The following is a 16,311-nucleotide window of genomic DNA, read 5'->3' on the forward strand; positions in this document are numbered from 1 at the left end:
CTCCTTGCCCAGCTGATGCACCTCGTTGTCCAGTGACCAGACTAGGCCCAGCCGTCCAATTCTAGTAGAGCCCACCGATGTGTGCAGTGATCAGACCTTGCCTCGCTGTCCAGAAACCCGGTCCGCTGTCCAAGCTACCCCATTCAAGTGCTTGTTGTGAGTATTTCCCTTCCCCAGCAAACCACAAACTGCATCCCTTGCTTTGTTACCTTGTATTAGGTCCAATCCCATAGAGATACAATAACTGCCCTAGCAACAATCCTTAGAACTGTCAGAATCCTCTGTGTACCTTGTTTTAGGAAAATCTGCACTGATCTCCATTTGTTAGCGCCATTCTTTCCAACTCATTTTAGTCCCTGTGTAAGTCCTTAGTACTATTTTGAATACATTAATTAATTTCCCCTTAAAGAGGCACACAGCATGAGAGGTTTCAGACTTCAGCTTAATCTTTTTCCATGGACGGGCTCCTCTTTTCTAGCCACTAAAATCTTGTCTCAGTTAAACTTGTCTTTTCCTTTTCAAACCGATTGTCCAGTGAAATTATTCCTGATTAAAAAAACGAGTTTTCCTTTCCCATTAAGAATCTCATCCATTCCAAGTTACCCTTTCACTTTCATATTATACCTGTGATGTGCATTTGTCCCTTAGCATCAAAACTGCATTCCGATTTTGTCTGTTCAACCCCTTTTTCAAGTGGTTTTGTCATTTTAAATCCATGAAAATAAGCAAATGCAATTTCTCCATGTGTGATTTGGCTGCACTGTGTTTTTCCTTCCAAAGTCCATTTTCTGAACTGTATGCCCGTTGTTAGTACATTGCCTTGTAGTTTGCTAGTGTTCTGATATCTTTGATACTGTTATACTCATTTCTATCTCATTCATTCAACCGCACATGTAAAATAAGTATTTAGCAATTCCGAGTTCTAGTTTGCTCAATTTTCAAAGGTTTTCCATCTGATTTTGCCTCCCATTCAGAGAGGGATTTGCATTCTGTTTATTGCCTAGTATACCTGACTCCTTGCTACTCCTTTCTACCCACACATAATTTGGTTAATAGGGGTTTGAGAGACCCTTGCAAGGGGAAATGTTAACTGTGGTGCTATCAGAAAACACCTCCCAAAATAATCTTGCCTGTATTAATTTGTGCATTATATATCTGATGTTAAAAGGTCAAACTAGGGGGCCGATTCATGGAACAAACGTGCGCCGAAAATCTACGCGCAAGTAGGCGCAAGCAGGCGCAAGCGGAAAAAAACAGGCGCACGCGCACGCGTGCGATTCATGGAAGTCCCTGCGCGTGTTCACCGCGCGATGTGCGCCAAACCCGTGCATGGCGCACAAGTCACTGCAACATCGCGAAAGGCGTGCGCGACGGTGCGCGACGCGCACAGTGAAAGCGCACAACCTCAGCGCACACAGCAGAAAGTGGGCGGGACATGGGGCGTAACGCGCGGAATGGGGAACAACACGCGAAAATAAGGGCGTAACTGGGGATGCACTGCACGGAAGCAGAGGTAACGCCCACACGCACACGAACCACACGTATTCATGGAATGGAATAGGGCAAACCCACGCACAGCCAAAGCCGCGCACAAGCTGAAACACGTCCGCCACACGAAGGCAGGCGGTAGAGTCCCAGCGCATCAAAAAAGTGGCGCCGCGGGAAGTAAAATACGCGATTGAGCGGGGTACGTGTATTCCGGGGGTGCGCGGGAAGTTACACACGCGAATGAGCGGGCTACGTGTATTCCGGGGGTGCGCGGGAAGTGACACACGCGATTTGGCCTGGTACGTGGATATCAGGGGTGCGCGGGAAGTTCCACACGCGATTGAGCGGGGTACGTGTATTTCGGGGGTGCGCGGGAAGTGACACACGCGATTTGGCCGGGCACGTGGATTTCAGGGGTGCGCGGGAAGTTCCACACGCGATTTGGCCGGGTACGACGATTCCAGGGGTGCGCGGGAAGTTCCACACGCGATTTGGCCGGGTACGTGGATTTCAGGGGTGCGCGGGAAGTTCCACACGCGATTGAGCGGGGTACGTGTATTTCGGGGGTGCGCGGGAAGTTCCACACGCGATTTGGCCGGGTACGTGGATTTCATGGGTGCGCGGGAAGTTCCACACGCGATTGAGCGGGGTACGTGTATTTCGGGGGTGCGCAGGAAGTGACACACGCGATTTGGCCGGGTACGTGGATATCAGCGGTGCGCGGGAAGTTCCACACGCGATTGAGCGGGGTACGTGTATTTCGGGGGTGCGCGGGAAGTTCCACACGCGATTCGGCCTGGTACGTGGATATCAGGGTGCGCGGGAAGTTCCACACGCGATTGAGCGGGGTACGTGTATTTCGGGGGTGCGCGGGAAGTGACACACGCGATTTGGCCGGGCACGTGGATTTCAGGGGTGCGCGGGAAGTTCCACACGCGATTTGGCTGGGTACGACGATTCCAGGGGTGCGCGGGAAGTTCCACACGCGATTTGGCTGGGGTACGTGGATTTCAGGGGTGCGCGGGAAGTTCCACACGCGATTGAGCGGGGTACGTGTATTTCGGGGGTGCGCGGGAAGTTCCACACGCGATTTGGCCGGGTACGTGGATTTCATGGGTGCGCGGGAAGTTCCACACGCGATTGAGCGGGGTACGTGTATTTCGGGGGTGCGCGGGAAGTGACACACGCGATTTGGCCGGGTACGTGGATATCAGGGGTGCGCGGGAAGTTCCACACGCGATTGAGCGGGGTACGTGTATTTCGGGGGTGCGCGGGAAGTTCCACACGCGATTCGGCCTGGTACGTGGATATCAGGGGTGCGCGGGAAGTTCCACACGCGATTGAGCGGGGTACGTGTATTTCGGGGGTGCGCGGGAAGTTCCATGCGCGATTTGGCCGGGCACGTGGATTTCAGGGGTGCGCGGGAAGTTCCACACGCGATTTGGCCGGGTACGACGATTCCAGGGGTGCGCGGGAAGTTCCACACGCGATTTGGCCGGGTACGTGGATTTCAGGGGTGCGCGGGAAGTTCCACACGCGATTGAGCGGGGTACGTGTATTTCGGGGGTGCGCGGGAAGTTCCACACGCGATTTGGCCGGGCACGTGGATTTCAGGGGTGCGCGGGAAGTTCCACACGCGATTTGGCCGGGTACGACGATTCCAGGGGTGCGCGGGAAGTTCCACACGCGATTTGGCCGGGTACGTGGATTTCAGGGGTGCGCGGGAAGTTCCACACGCGATTGAGCGGGTACGTGTATTCCGGGGGTGCGCGGGGAGCAGCACACGTGAATTGCACGTGTGGGTCCTCCCAGGTGTACCCTCTACACCCTCCACGGCCCCTGCAGGTGGCTCACACCACAGGGGCCTACCCAGCACATGTCCTGCAGGCACCCCATCCACCATGGCCATGCCCACCAGCCAACCCACATATCAACTAGCACTACTGCCCACCAACGCATGTCCCCCTGCACCCCCAGCCACCAGGGGCAGCCTCCAGCAGGCCCCCACCCATGTCTCCCCCCACCCCCACCCCCCAGCAGTGCAGGGGCAGCCTCAAACAGGCCCCCACTCATGTCCCCCTGCACCCCCACCCCCTAGCATCCAGGGGCACCCTCCACCAGGCCCCCACTCATGTCTCCCACCACCCCCACCCCCCAGCCACCAGGGGCACCCTCCACCAGGCCCCCACCCATGTCCGACTCATGTCTCCCACCACCCCCACCCCCCAGCCACCAGGGGCAGCCTCAACCAGGCCCCCACCCATGTCTCCCACCACCCCCACCCCCCAGCCCCCAGCCACCAGGGGCACCCTCCACCAGGCCCCCACTCATGTCTCCCACCCCCCAGCACTGTGGGGCACCTGCCAGCAGGCCCCCACCCATGTCTCCCACCACCCCCACCCCCCCAGCATCCAGGGGCACCCTCCACCTGGCACCCACTCATGTCTCCCATCACCCCCACTCCCCAGCAGTGCAGGGCACCCTCCACCAGGCCCCCACTCATGTCTCCCACCACCCCCACCCCCCCAGCATCCAGGGGCACCCTCCACCAGGCCCCCACACATGTCTCCCAGCACCCCCACCCCCCAGCATCCAGGGGCACCCTCCACCAGGCCCCCACTCATGTCTCCCATCCCCCCACTCCCCAGCAGTGCAGGGCACCCTCCACCAGGCCCCCACTCATGTCTCCCACCACCCCCACCCCCCCAGCATCCAGGGGCACCCTCCACCAGGCCCCCACACATGTCTCCCAGCACCCCCACCCCCCAGCATCCAGGGGCACCCTCCACCAGGCCCCCACTCATGTCTCCCATCCCCCCCACTCCCCAGCAGTGCAGGGCACCCTCCACCAGGCCCCCACTCATGTCTCCCACCACCCCCACCCCCCCAGCATCCAGGGGCACCCTCCACCAGGCCCCCACACATGTCTCCCAGCACCCCCACCCCCCAGCATCCAGGGGCACCCTCCACCAGGCCCCCACTCATGTCTCCCATCCCCCCCACTCCCCAGCAGTGCAGGGCACCCTCCACCAGGCCCCCACTCATGTCTCCCACCACCCCCACCCCCCCAGCATCCAGGGGCACCCTCCACCAGGCCCCCACACATGTCTCCCACCACCCCCACCCCCCAGCATCCAGGGGCACCCTCCACCAGGCCCCCACACATGTCTCCCATCCCCCCCCACTCCCCAGCAGTGCAGGGCACCCTCCACCAGGCCCCCACTCATGTCTCCCAACACCCCCACCCCCCCAGCATCCAGGGGCACCCTCCACCAGGCCCCCACTCATGTCTCCCATCCCCCCCACTCCCCAGCAGTGCAGGGCACCCTCCACCAGGCCCCCACTCATGTCTCCCACCACCCCCACCCCCCCAGCATCCAGGGGCACCCTCCACCAGGCCCCCACTCATGTCTCCCATCCCCCCCACTCCCCAGCAGTGCAGGGCACCCTCCACCAGGCCCCCACTCATGTCTCCCAACACCCCCACCCCCCCAGCATCCAGGGGCACCCTCCACCAGGCCCCCACTCATGTCTCCCACCACCCCCACCCCCCAGCATCCAGGGGCACCCTCCACCAGGCCCCCACCCATGTCTCCCAGCACCCCCACCCCCCCAGCCACCAGGGGCACCCTCCACCAGGCCCCCACCCATGTCCGACTCATGTCTCCCAACACCCCCACCCCCCCAGCAGTGCAGGGCACCCTCCACCAGGCCCCCACTCATGTCTCCCACCACCCCCACCCCCCAGCATCCAGGGGCACCCTCCACCAGGCCCCCACACATGTCTCCCAGCACCCCCACCCCCCAGCATCCAGGGGCACCCTCCACCAGGCCCCCACACATGTCTCCCATCCCCCCCACTCCCCAGCAGTGCAGGGCACCCTCCACCAGGCCCCCACTCATGTCTCCCAACACCCCCACCCCCCCAGCATCCAGGTGCACCCTCCACCAGGCCCCCACTCATGTCTCCCACCCCCCAGCACTGTGGGGCACCTGCCAGCAGGCCCCCACCCATGTCCAACTCATGTTCCCCACCCAACATGTCATCACAGTCCAGATCCCTGGTCTCTATGGTCAGCCCCCAAATGCAAAACACCCACCCGAGTATTGCATCCACCCACTCATATTCTGCAATTACATCACAGAACACCAATTGCAAGTTCCAAAACAAACACATGTCCCTCACATACACCCAATGGGTGTCAGTGAATCTCAAAACACATAACATGAAATGCATGAAAACAATGAGACACCACACATTGAAGTGCAACAAATAAATAATGTATTAAAGGAAAGATGAATAGAAACAAAAATGAAGAAACTGAAATGTGAATGGAAAAAAATGAAAAGAAGCATGTCGGTCCAAAAAAAAGAAAAAATCAAAGAATATAGAAATCCAAAGTAATGTACTACAAAGTCAATGTCCACCAAACAAAATCCAATGTGAAAAAAAAACATAAGCCATTGATCCATGGATAATTTTAAAAAATAAAGTATGTACAAGTCCACAACTATGTACAAAGCAAGAAGCCAGGGTCCATCTTCCCAACAAAATAAAGGAAACCTAACTAACTACACTAACTAATAAAAAAAACTATATACAAAAATGTGGCCAATGTCCAAAAGGTCCAAATGAAATAAAAACAAAAATGAAACTTAACACTACCTACATAACTATGTACAAGGGCAGCGGGCTAGTTCCACGGCTCACTTCTGGATGTGCCGGGCCAGGGCATCATCGAACTCCTCCTCTATGTCCCGGAGGCGGTCCTCCTCCATGGCCCCGAGGGTCCGCAGGGCCGTCGACGTGTCCACCTCCAAAGCCCTGCGGATTGCCTCGAGGCACTCGACCCGCCTCAGGGCCCTCTGCATGGAGTTCTCCGCCCTGACCATTGAGAGCCGTGCCTCTTCCGCCCGCTGCCGCTCCGCATCTATGGCGTGGCCCAACCGCTGCCACACGGAAGACACTTTTTGTCCTGGGTCCTCCTGCCCTCCGGCCGATGCCTGCCCCTCCGATGTCGAAGGCCCCGAGCCTTCATGGCTCCCACCATGGAGCTGCTGCTGCTGTGCCTCTGCCCCTGCACTGCCTCCTGCTGCCTGCACATCCTCCGCCGGCTGGGGTGCAGTCGTTGACGTGGCCACCCCTGCTGGACGTCCGACTCCCGACTGTGGCAGGGATGCCTCCTCCACCAGCCTGGCCGCACCGTCAGAGGCAGCTCGACAGGGCACCCAGGTGACTGATGGGTGGGAAGATGGCACAGAGGACGACTGGCGCGTAGGGGGTCCAGCTGAGGAGGGGGTCGTGGCAAGCCCCATCAGACGGAGGAATCCGGCCTGGGTGACCTGTCCCAGCAGGCTGACGTGGTCAACGAGCCATTCGAGATGACCTGCAGTCTCTTCATGAAAAGACTGCAGGTCGCCTCGCATGGCCCGTTGACGCAACGCCACTCCAACCAGGACAGGCTCAACCCGGGCCTGGATAGCCACGTCCGCAGGCAGGGGAAGGCCAGTTGACGTCAGCTCATCCCCTGCCTGAAAACTGGTCTGGACATGGGCATCCCTGCTGGTGCAAGATGATGCAGGGACAGGATCAGGGACAGGATTGCACACAGGCACCTCCGCGGCGGCCTGTGCTGCCTCCTGTCCCTGGTCCTGCACTGCACCACTAGCACCAGTGGGATCCCCACCCCCAGACCCCGTCTCCGGTGCTTGCACAGCCTCCTCCTCCACCAAACCCCCCACCAACCTGGATGACTCTGTCCCATCTTCCCCCGTTGGGCCCTGTGGGGTCCCAGCTGCCCCTTCTGCTGCCGAGGAGTCCAACTGCAACCTCCGCCTCTTGGACCTCCCCCCGGCAGCTGCGGCCTGGGACGCGGCACCGGACTCCTCACTCCCCGACGAGATGACAACCTGGGAGGGGAGCCGGGCCTTGCGTCTCCGGCTGGCGGTGGGATCCCCGCCGCTGTGCTCCACAGCACCTTCTCCGCCCTCTTCATCAGTTGACGCTGCAGACAGGGAGAAACAAAACACAGGCATCAGGGCACTGTACAATGTACACATACACACATGACAGTTGTACATGAGTGGCATTGGCAAACCTCTGACATGTCATCACAATCCCCAACACACATGTCATTACAACTTGCACACACGAGCCATACCACAGCCATGTTGCAACTGCCAACACCATCCATACACATACAACAGCATCAGCAGGCAAAGGTGAGCCAGACATCACATGCAACACAGGAAGTGCACCACACATGTACACACACCACCACACTTGCATGCATGTGTACACCTCTGCTAAGTGTCGCAGTGTTCAGACGGGCATCCATGTCACATCTGCCAATCAGGCTTCCACATACCGCTGTCACATGCATCCATGTTGCATCACTGTTGCACCCTTGTCAAATACACACACATGCACATGTACACAGCGCTGATACAATCAGCTGAAAACAACATACATGCGTGACATCACGGACATGTCTACTCACATACACATTCATACAGACTTGTGTGCCCACACAACTGCATTTGGCATGCAAGCCCACACACACAGGCACCATCCATGTCTCACACATTACAGCCCTCGCATGTGTCAGCCCCACGGCCCTGTACACCCGCACCCATACTCGACCCCATACAAACAGATGTGCAACCTGCACACTACTGAACAATCACCACACGCACTGCTCACAATCAGGATGCATGTACACTCACCGCTCGACTCCAGACGGGTCTGCCTCTCAAGGACCTGGACGTGGAGCGCTGGGGATATGTGTTCCAGGACCCTCATCTGTTCTTCCGACAAGTGGCCCCGGCGCCCCTTGGCATCCGCTGCCTTCAAGAGGCGCCGGGCCTTGGTCAGGGTCCTGGACCTGAAGTCCTCCCAGCGCTTCTTGACATGTTGGAAGTCGCGGACTGCCACCCCCTCCGCGTTGATGGCAGTCACGATGTCAGTCCAGATCCGAGTCCGTCCTTCCTTGTCGGCGCGGCAACTTCCGAAGAGGGCATCATACTGCCCCAGGACTTGCTCCACCAGGACACCAACTTCGGTGGCACTGAAGCTGGTGCCCCTCTGCCTCTCTGGCCGGGGGTTGTCAGTGGTCACAGATGGAGTTGGCCCCGACATGACAACCCCAGAGGCAGGAGTGGGTGGGCAACTGGGTCCTGGGGCTGGGCTGTGGAGCGATGGAATCCCAGTCGGGAGTCTTTGGTTCCAGCAGGGGTGGTCACACCAACAGCACCCCTGGCTGATGTGCAGGCAGCAAATGGCAGGGCACGTGGGCAGCAGGCAGTCAGGCAGCAGCAGATGGCAGGTGGGAGCGTGCTCGGGGCTCTGGGGGGCAGTAGTTCGGCCTTCTGGGCAGGAGCGTGGTCTTCCGTGTGCTTACGCATGGCCAGCTTGATACGGAGTGATTAGGCACGTGAAAATTCTGCACGTCAGCGTGTAATTCGAGGAAAGGCCCTTAGCGCGTAAGCGCGTCTGCACGCATACGCATTTTCATTGGACCAAAGGCCCTCAGCGCGTGAGCGCGTCTGTGACGTGACGTGCGAGGGAGTATCCCTCATTGCACGTGATGACAGTACACACGTGGATCCCAAACAATCGCGTGTGAAAGTTCACGGGACCCCGAAACACACGTACCCCGGCCAATCGCGTGTGGAACTACCCGCGCACCCCGAAACACACGTACCCAGGCCAATCGCGTGTGGAACTACCCGCGCACCCCGAAACACACGTACCCAGGCCAATCGCGTGTGGAACTTCCCGCGCACCCCGAAACACACGTACCCAGGCCAATCGCGTGTGGAACTTCCCGCGCACCCCGAAACACACGTACCCAGGCCAATCGCGTGTACGCTCGCTCCCCTCCGATCACACGCGATGACACCAGAATACGGGAAACCAACGAGTCCGCCCACATGGAGGCGTCCCGCGCCCGCGCACAGCATAAAAGTGCGCGCAAACAACAAACGCGTATATACAGCGACGATGAATGCCCCATTTGTTGCTGCAGTGATTGTGGGACACCGCAGGAGGAGGAGAATAGCCAGGGCACGCATTTTTGCACCACGGACAGGCCTTTTTGGGATGCCTGACGACCAGGTCTACGGCAGGTATAGGTTTCCACCCCATATCATCCTAGACCTGGTCAGGGAGTGGGAAGATGACCTCACATCCCCCACCCTTTGCTCCCAAGCATTGAGCCCCTTGGAGAAGCTGCTCAATGTCTTGCATTTCTTGGCCACTGGGTCGTTTCAGCGGACCACTGCCATAGTGGGGGGGGTCTCACAGGCCACGCAGTCACGCTGCCTACACCAGGTACTGGCAATCATGACAGCGCGCCCCTTAGTCCGCAGGCACATATACATGCCCAGAACACCCGCAGAAAGGCAGGCCGTTGTCCTGGATTTTTTCAGGGTGGCACACTTCCCCAAAGTGCTCGGTGCCATAGATTGCACCCATGTGGCCCTACGTCCACCTAGGGCCACTGAGCACATCTACCGAAACCGCAAGCACTGGCATTCCATCAATGTACAGGTGGTATGCGATGCAAAGGGAATCATCACCTCTGTGTATGCAAACTACCCTGGCTCCACCCATGACAGTTTCATATACAGAATGTCCGCCCTGAGCCGGGCCCTGGAAGCTGGGCAGCATGGCGACACATGGCTCCTAGGTGAGTACAAATGCCCTTGCACATGCATGCAAGTCACACACAGACAAATATACCAACCCAAATAATCTGAACAATTATCACCTCCCCAGGGGACAGTGCCTACCCTCTGAGCAACCACATGATGACGCCAATCCGGAACCCCACCACACCACCCCAGGTAAGATACAACGCTGCCCATATTGCAACCAGGGGCATAGTGGAGCGCACATTCGGAGTGCTCAAGTCACGTTTCCGCTCCCTTGACCGCTCTGGTGGGCAACTACTCTATGCACCAGCAGTTGTGTGCAGGATCATTGTGGCAGCATGTGTCCTGCACAATGTTGCAACACGGCAGGGCGTCCCGGTGGACATGGTGGTGCCCCCACATCCCCAACCACAGGCACAGGCGCTGCCCATGGGAGGGGACAGGGCACGTGGCGAGGTAGCCCGGACCCAGCTTGTGGCCACATTTTTCACCTAAACTCCCACCCCTGCGGAGTGCACACAGGCCTGGCACATACCAGGTGACAATCGATGATGACAAAGTGACAGTCAACTGTCACAACCCTACCACCCTGAGATAGTTGCCATGGAAGTGCCACATCGTCTGCATCCCTAGCTACTTAAACACAAGCTATCCTGTGCAACCAAAATGCACACATATGACATGTGACATGACATGAGCCATACACAAGTATTACAAGGCACAATGAGGCAGGGGGGGGGAACAAGGGAACACAGAGAATGGTACTACTAGGCCAGGTGTCATTGTGATTGTGCAAGTGCAGGGGTAGGGGGAAGGGAAAAGTGCAAGGGTGGGGGGGAGTCCAGTACAGGGGAAGTAGGCCAAACAATTATACATAGGTCGCCTGGTGGCAACTGCTAAGGTAAGTGCAGATGAGTGCTGGGAAGGGAGGGCTGTAGGGATAGAGAGACAGTACTGCAGTGCAGGGGTTGCCAGGGTGGCAGTGCAAGTGGACAGTGGCTGGGCCAGGGACCGAGGTAGGTGAGAGTGGCCCAGTTGCAGCTCCTGTGCAGTTCCAGTGAAGAATTCTGCAAGGGAGAGGCAGAGAGTAAGCAGAAGCAAAGAGGAAGGTCTTGAGGTGCTTCCTGAACTGGAGATGGTTCCCCTCAAGTTCAAGTCAGGAAGTCTGTTTGAGGGGGAGGGCCCTGCTGCGGAGAGAAACCTACCCCCAGCTAGTTGCTCTGAGAAGCGGATGACCTGGACATGCAAGGTGTGCATCACACACACCTGCAAAACAGGCCATGGCCATCACTGTCATGACAGTCAAACCCTCCCAAACATCAACATGACATGGCAAGCAATACCCATACACCGACCCAGTAACGATAAGGTACACATTTCCATGTCCTAAATGTACAGTGGCATCGGACAATGATGCCTGACCCGGAATCCGATGAAATGACAGACCAACAAAATGTCCCACCAAAAATAAGTCGATTCCAAATGCATTACAACAGTCGTAGACGTAACATCACAATGAATGCCTGGCTATATGCACATGATGCATTGCAAAATGAACACTGCAGCTCATGTGTGCAATGTCCTACTCCTGCATCACACTGCTCAGCGCACAGCACAGTGAACAGCCATTGCGTGTGATGCACACCCTGAGCATCACATCTAAGTGACAGACTACATCAAACATCAAATTAGGCATGTACTCGAACCATAATCGGTCACAGAACATGTGCTGGCGGGACACAGTGGCCACCAGAAGGCAAACAGTGTACACGTGGATATGCAAGGGTGGGAGTACATGGAGTGCATCCGAGTGCAAGTGTGTGGTTCTGCAAGGACATGCACTCCACATATGCATGTGCACTCAAGTGACCATCAGTGTTCCCTACACATCACATGTGAACATCCACCATGTGTACACCCCAGCATGTCAAACCACTACTATCCCCTCGCACCTGAAAGGAAAACACAACACATGAACAGGCATTGATCAGCAGAACACAACATGTACATAGGACAACAACATTACAATGTCAGAGTTCCCATCACACTGCAGGGCAACGCAACTATCAACAACAACCCCCCCCCTCGCAAATGACCATGACCCACTGAACAACTGCACCTGGGTCATGGAGCCTCCAACCCTCATTCCCACCTGGCCACAGGATCACCTTTACCCTTCGTGTCCATCTCCCACCTTGTGTGTAAAGAGATGCCTGAACCCTCAGAATCCACACTCATTTCCAAAATCACATAATCCAAGGCATGAAAAGGAACCCAAACACCCTCCAGTAGATGACTTGACATAGCAGTACGTCTCAAAGGCCAAGTACTACCACAATGATGCAACAACCAAGGTAGCACAGCAAAACAATGTCACGACAGGATGTGAGACATGTGTGGTACATGACATAGGATGATGCACCATGAATGGATGTGTACTGTCACAGATCCCCTGTACAGGCGCTGGAGTCTCATGAAACAACCACCCACACCATGTCCCGGGTGCCTGCAAGGTCAAACTCACACAGGCCCCTGAGATCCTGGTGGGGAAAGAGGTTCAGGGATATGCAGTCTGGACAGGTGTAGACACACTGGATGACTGGAATGCGTGGCAGGTGAGGGGAGCAGGAATGACACATGAAACCAGGGAATGCACGAAAATGTACAACCTGCATGAACACATGCACAATCCAAACAAACTTGGACATCATTGTCATGGCCTTCTGTAGTCCAGGCTCAGGAGTGGTACGAACCAACCACCCCCTCTAGGGTTTTGGCGCCTGCAAGTTCGGGGATTACACAGGCATCCGCAACCCCAGTGGGGAAAGAGGGTCAGGGAACATTGCTTGGATAGGCATGGGAAGCAGGAACACCGGGTAGAGGGTACAGGTTTCGAAATTGCATAGGATCAAGGGTGATTAGGGTAAAAAACATACCAAATAGGACCACACATAAATCCATGCATCAGTACACTCCCCAGCAAGCCTATGCAGGGCAGTTTGTAAGAAAATACAACAAGACACTTAGCTCTGGTTTTGAGTGCTGGCCTCCTGCCTGCGCACTCTCAGGTCCGGTTACAGGAGCAGTGCAATGCTGCAAAGAGAGACACAGTCAGCAACCAGTACATGCCAATTACACAAAAACACAACACAAAACATGCCCCATAACAACATACACCTCTACAAACAGAAAATCTCTGCTCCATGCTTCGTACCCATATATAACATCAACCCTGTGACGGGTCATTCACAGTCAATGCAGTAAGTCAGCCGCTGGTGGGTGCGTGGCAAATGGAACACCAATGTGTCACAATTCACACAACATGCAATGTTCCCTGGGTAAGCAGACAGACCCATATGGCAAGCCATGACTACAGATCAAGTTGCGTACCACCATGACCAAAACAAAGTTGCCAGTGCATTTATCATGAAGTACGTGGAATAGACATGCACTGCACCCGAGTATGTCCCTTGCTGTATGTCCCTGTGAGCTGCCCCTTTCCATGTCTTGGAAGGCTACATGGTTGATACAAGTGCCTCAATGAACCTTGGTGTACCGCAGGGTATGTGCCACTGCCCCCGCATGTGTCCCAGACAACCCTACTATCAACAGCCATCCGTCCACAAACACATCTGAGATGCATTCTGTGCGTCAACACCAATATTTGTCTAAGCTCGCCCTCAGTGCTGTGACTAAGCCTGCACGTGCAACTCGCCTGGTGCAAGCTTTGCTGTCTCGTGGCCCCCCTGTGATGCTCACCTTGCCTGGAGTTGCTTGGAACATGTCAGCAGTTCTAGGATGTGGGTCTGCAATCACTGTGGCTCTGCTTGTGCACACATGTGCATGTGGGCACCAACAAACGGGTCAGGAATTAGGTCGTCCAATGGGCCATGTCTGCTGGCAAAGGTGCTCTGATGCCTCATCCCCCTGCAGAAAGTGCATGAAACACATGATTAATGCATCAAAGTGATCTGTGTGTGTCTCATCAGGCATCTCATTACTTGACCATGTCAGAGAGTCACATCACAAATCACACCATCAGTCCGTCTTTCACCTACAAAGTGTGGAACACTATCTACAGCCTGATTTGCAACAAGCACGTGTACAGGAAAGATATGAAACATAATACACAATGCATAGCAATCAATGTCCACATTAATCATGACACGCCCCATCTAGCAAAAGCTGAACAGTGGACAATTACACCTAAATCATCCCCACTAGGGGTGTCAACACAAGTCAAAAAGCACCAGACATGCCACAGATATGACAGTCCAAAGCCCTTGTGTAAAATTCTGTTACACCGAACCATCCTTGCGAGCCCATGGATAAGGGAGGCAGGAGTGGCATATGTGAGTCAAGGAACCCAAGCAGCAAACACATACACAAGACAACCATGAAGGGCCCAGCTGGAACAGACAGTGGATGCCTTCAAAAACAACAAGGCACCGCACTGTCACATGTAAGCACAATAGACTACAAATTTTAAACTAACTCAACTATTAACTAATTACACTAACTAAGGAAAACCTACATTACCTATTTAAACTAACTATCAAACAGAAACTTAACTAACTAAACTAAAAGAAAAATCAAAAATGGCCACATACGACCCGGGGGGGAGGGGAGGCACCCAGGAGGGGGGAGGTACAGGGTGCTGCTCAACATCCACATGCGATGATGCTGAGCCAAAAAAAAATACCTCCATGGGCTCAACGCCTTCACAGCACGACCTATGTGGGAGATAGATGGTCGTCCGAGTCTGGCTCATCCTGGAAAGGAGGACGTGGCACAGTAGCCTGGCCACGCCTAGCCGCAGCTTGCCCCTCGTCGGCAGCAAGTCTGCCGGACAGGTGAGCCTGGTTCTGTGTGGCGATGTTACATAGGTCTGCATGCAGGACCTCAAGTGATACACGTGCTTCCTCTTGCAAGGTAGCACGTGTAACACGGAGTTCCTCCTGCAAGGCCTGGCTGGACAACCGCTGCACCTCCTGGCAAGCCTGTAGCTCAGCCGAGATGGTGCGCTCAAGCTGTGCAAACCTCTCCTCTGCCTGCTGCCTCTGGGACATCATAAGGACACCCAGAGTGGATCTGAGGGAGGCATACTCCTCCCTCAGGGCATCCATGTGCGCCTCTGCGTGAGCAGCAATTGCTTGACGCAGAGACGACATTTCAGCCTGGCGTGCCCTGTCTGAGGCCGCCATGCCCAGCCTGAGTGAGCGGGCCGTGGACCGTGCCGCCTGCTGCTGGAGAAGCACCTGCCTAGCAGGGGGGAGCACAGATCGGGCCACACGCTCCATGCTGTCAGCGATGTTCTCCATTGCTGCCCCCTGCCGTTCTGAATTGGCAGTCATGTCTTGCTCCCACTCAGTATACAGCGGTTGCGCGCGGCGACCGCGTTGCCGGGCTTGACCCCTGCGGGACCCAAGGACCGGGGGTCCTCGCTGTGTTGGCACCGCCTGCGGCTGCACGACTACATGCCCCCGTCGACGTGATGTCCCAGGCACATCAGTGACTGGTGTGGAGGGTGACCCTGCGTCCCGATCCACCACGGGCGGAGGAACCAAGACTGTCTGATCCCTCAGTGCAGGGGTCGCAGACAGAGGAGTGTCCACATCAGAATCACTCACCCCTGACACATGGACTTGATGGTCATCCAACTCAACATGGACGTCAGAGTCGTCATCAAGGCTGGACTCATAGGCAGCCAGAGACAGGATGGACTGCAGCACTTGGGGGTTTTCGTGGCCTACCACCCCACGACCCCCACTAGTGCCGGGTTGATGTGGTCTTACCAACCCTGTGTCTGGCATGACAACACCATCCTCTGCATCCATTGCGTCATCACCTGAAAAATAGAGAGGAAAAGGTCAGTACACATGTCAGAAGCACACAACACACACACACACACACCGACAGCAAAGGCATCTGGCAGACATGTGACACACAACATATGACCTTGCATGCATGCTGGGTCTACTTAGAATAGCTTCTGTGATCAGACCTGTTGAAAGGTGGCAGTTTGCATGGAAGTGGGTCTATGCAGTGCAGAAAATGTGTACGCCACTCACTACCTACATGTACAAGCACTCCATGGTGTGTGCCAGGAAATGTGAAGGCAGTGCTATGTCAAAATCAGACATCACGTGCATTGTGTATTCAATGTGT

Source organism: Ambystoma mexicanum, chromosome 8 (genome assembly GCF_040938575.1).
Source record: "Ambystoma mexicanum isolate Mex_15411 chromosome 8, UKY_AmexF1_1, whole genome shotgun sequence".
NCBI lineage: Eukaryota > Metazoa > Chordata > Amphibia > Caudata > Ambystomatidae > Ambystoma > Ambystoma mexicanum.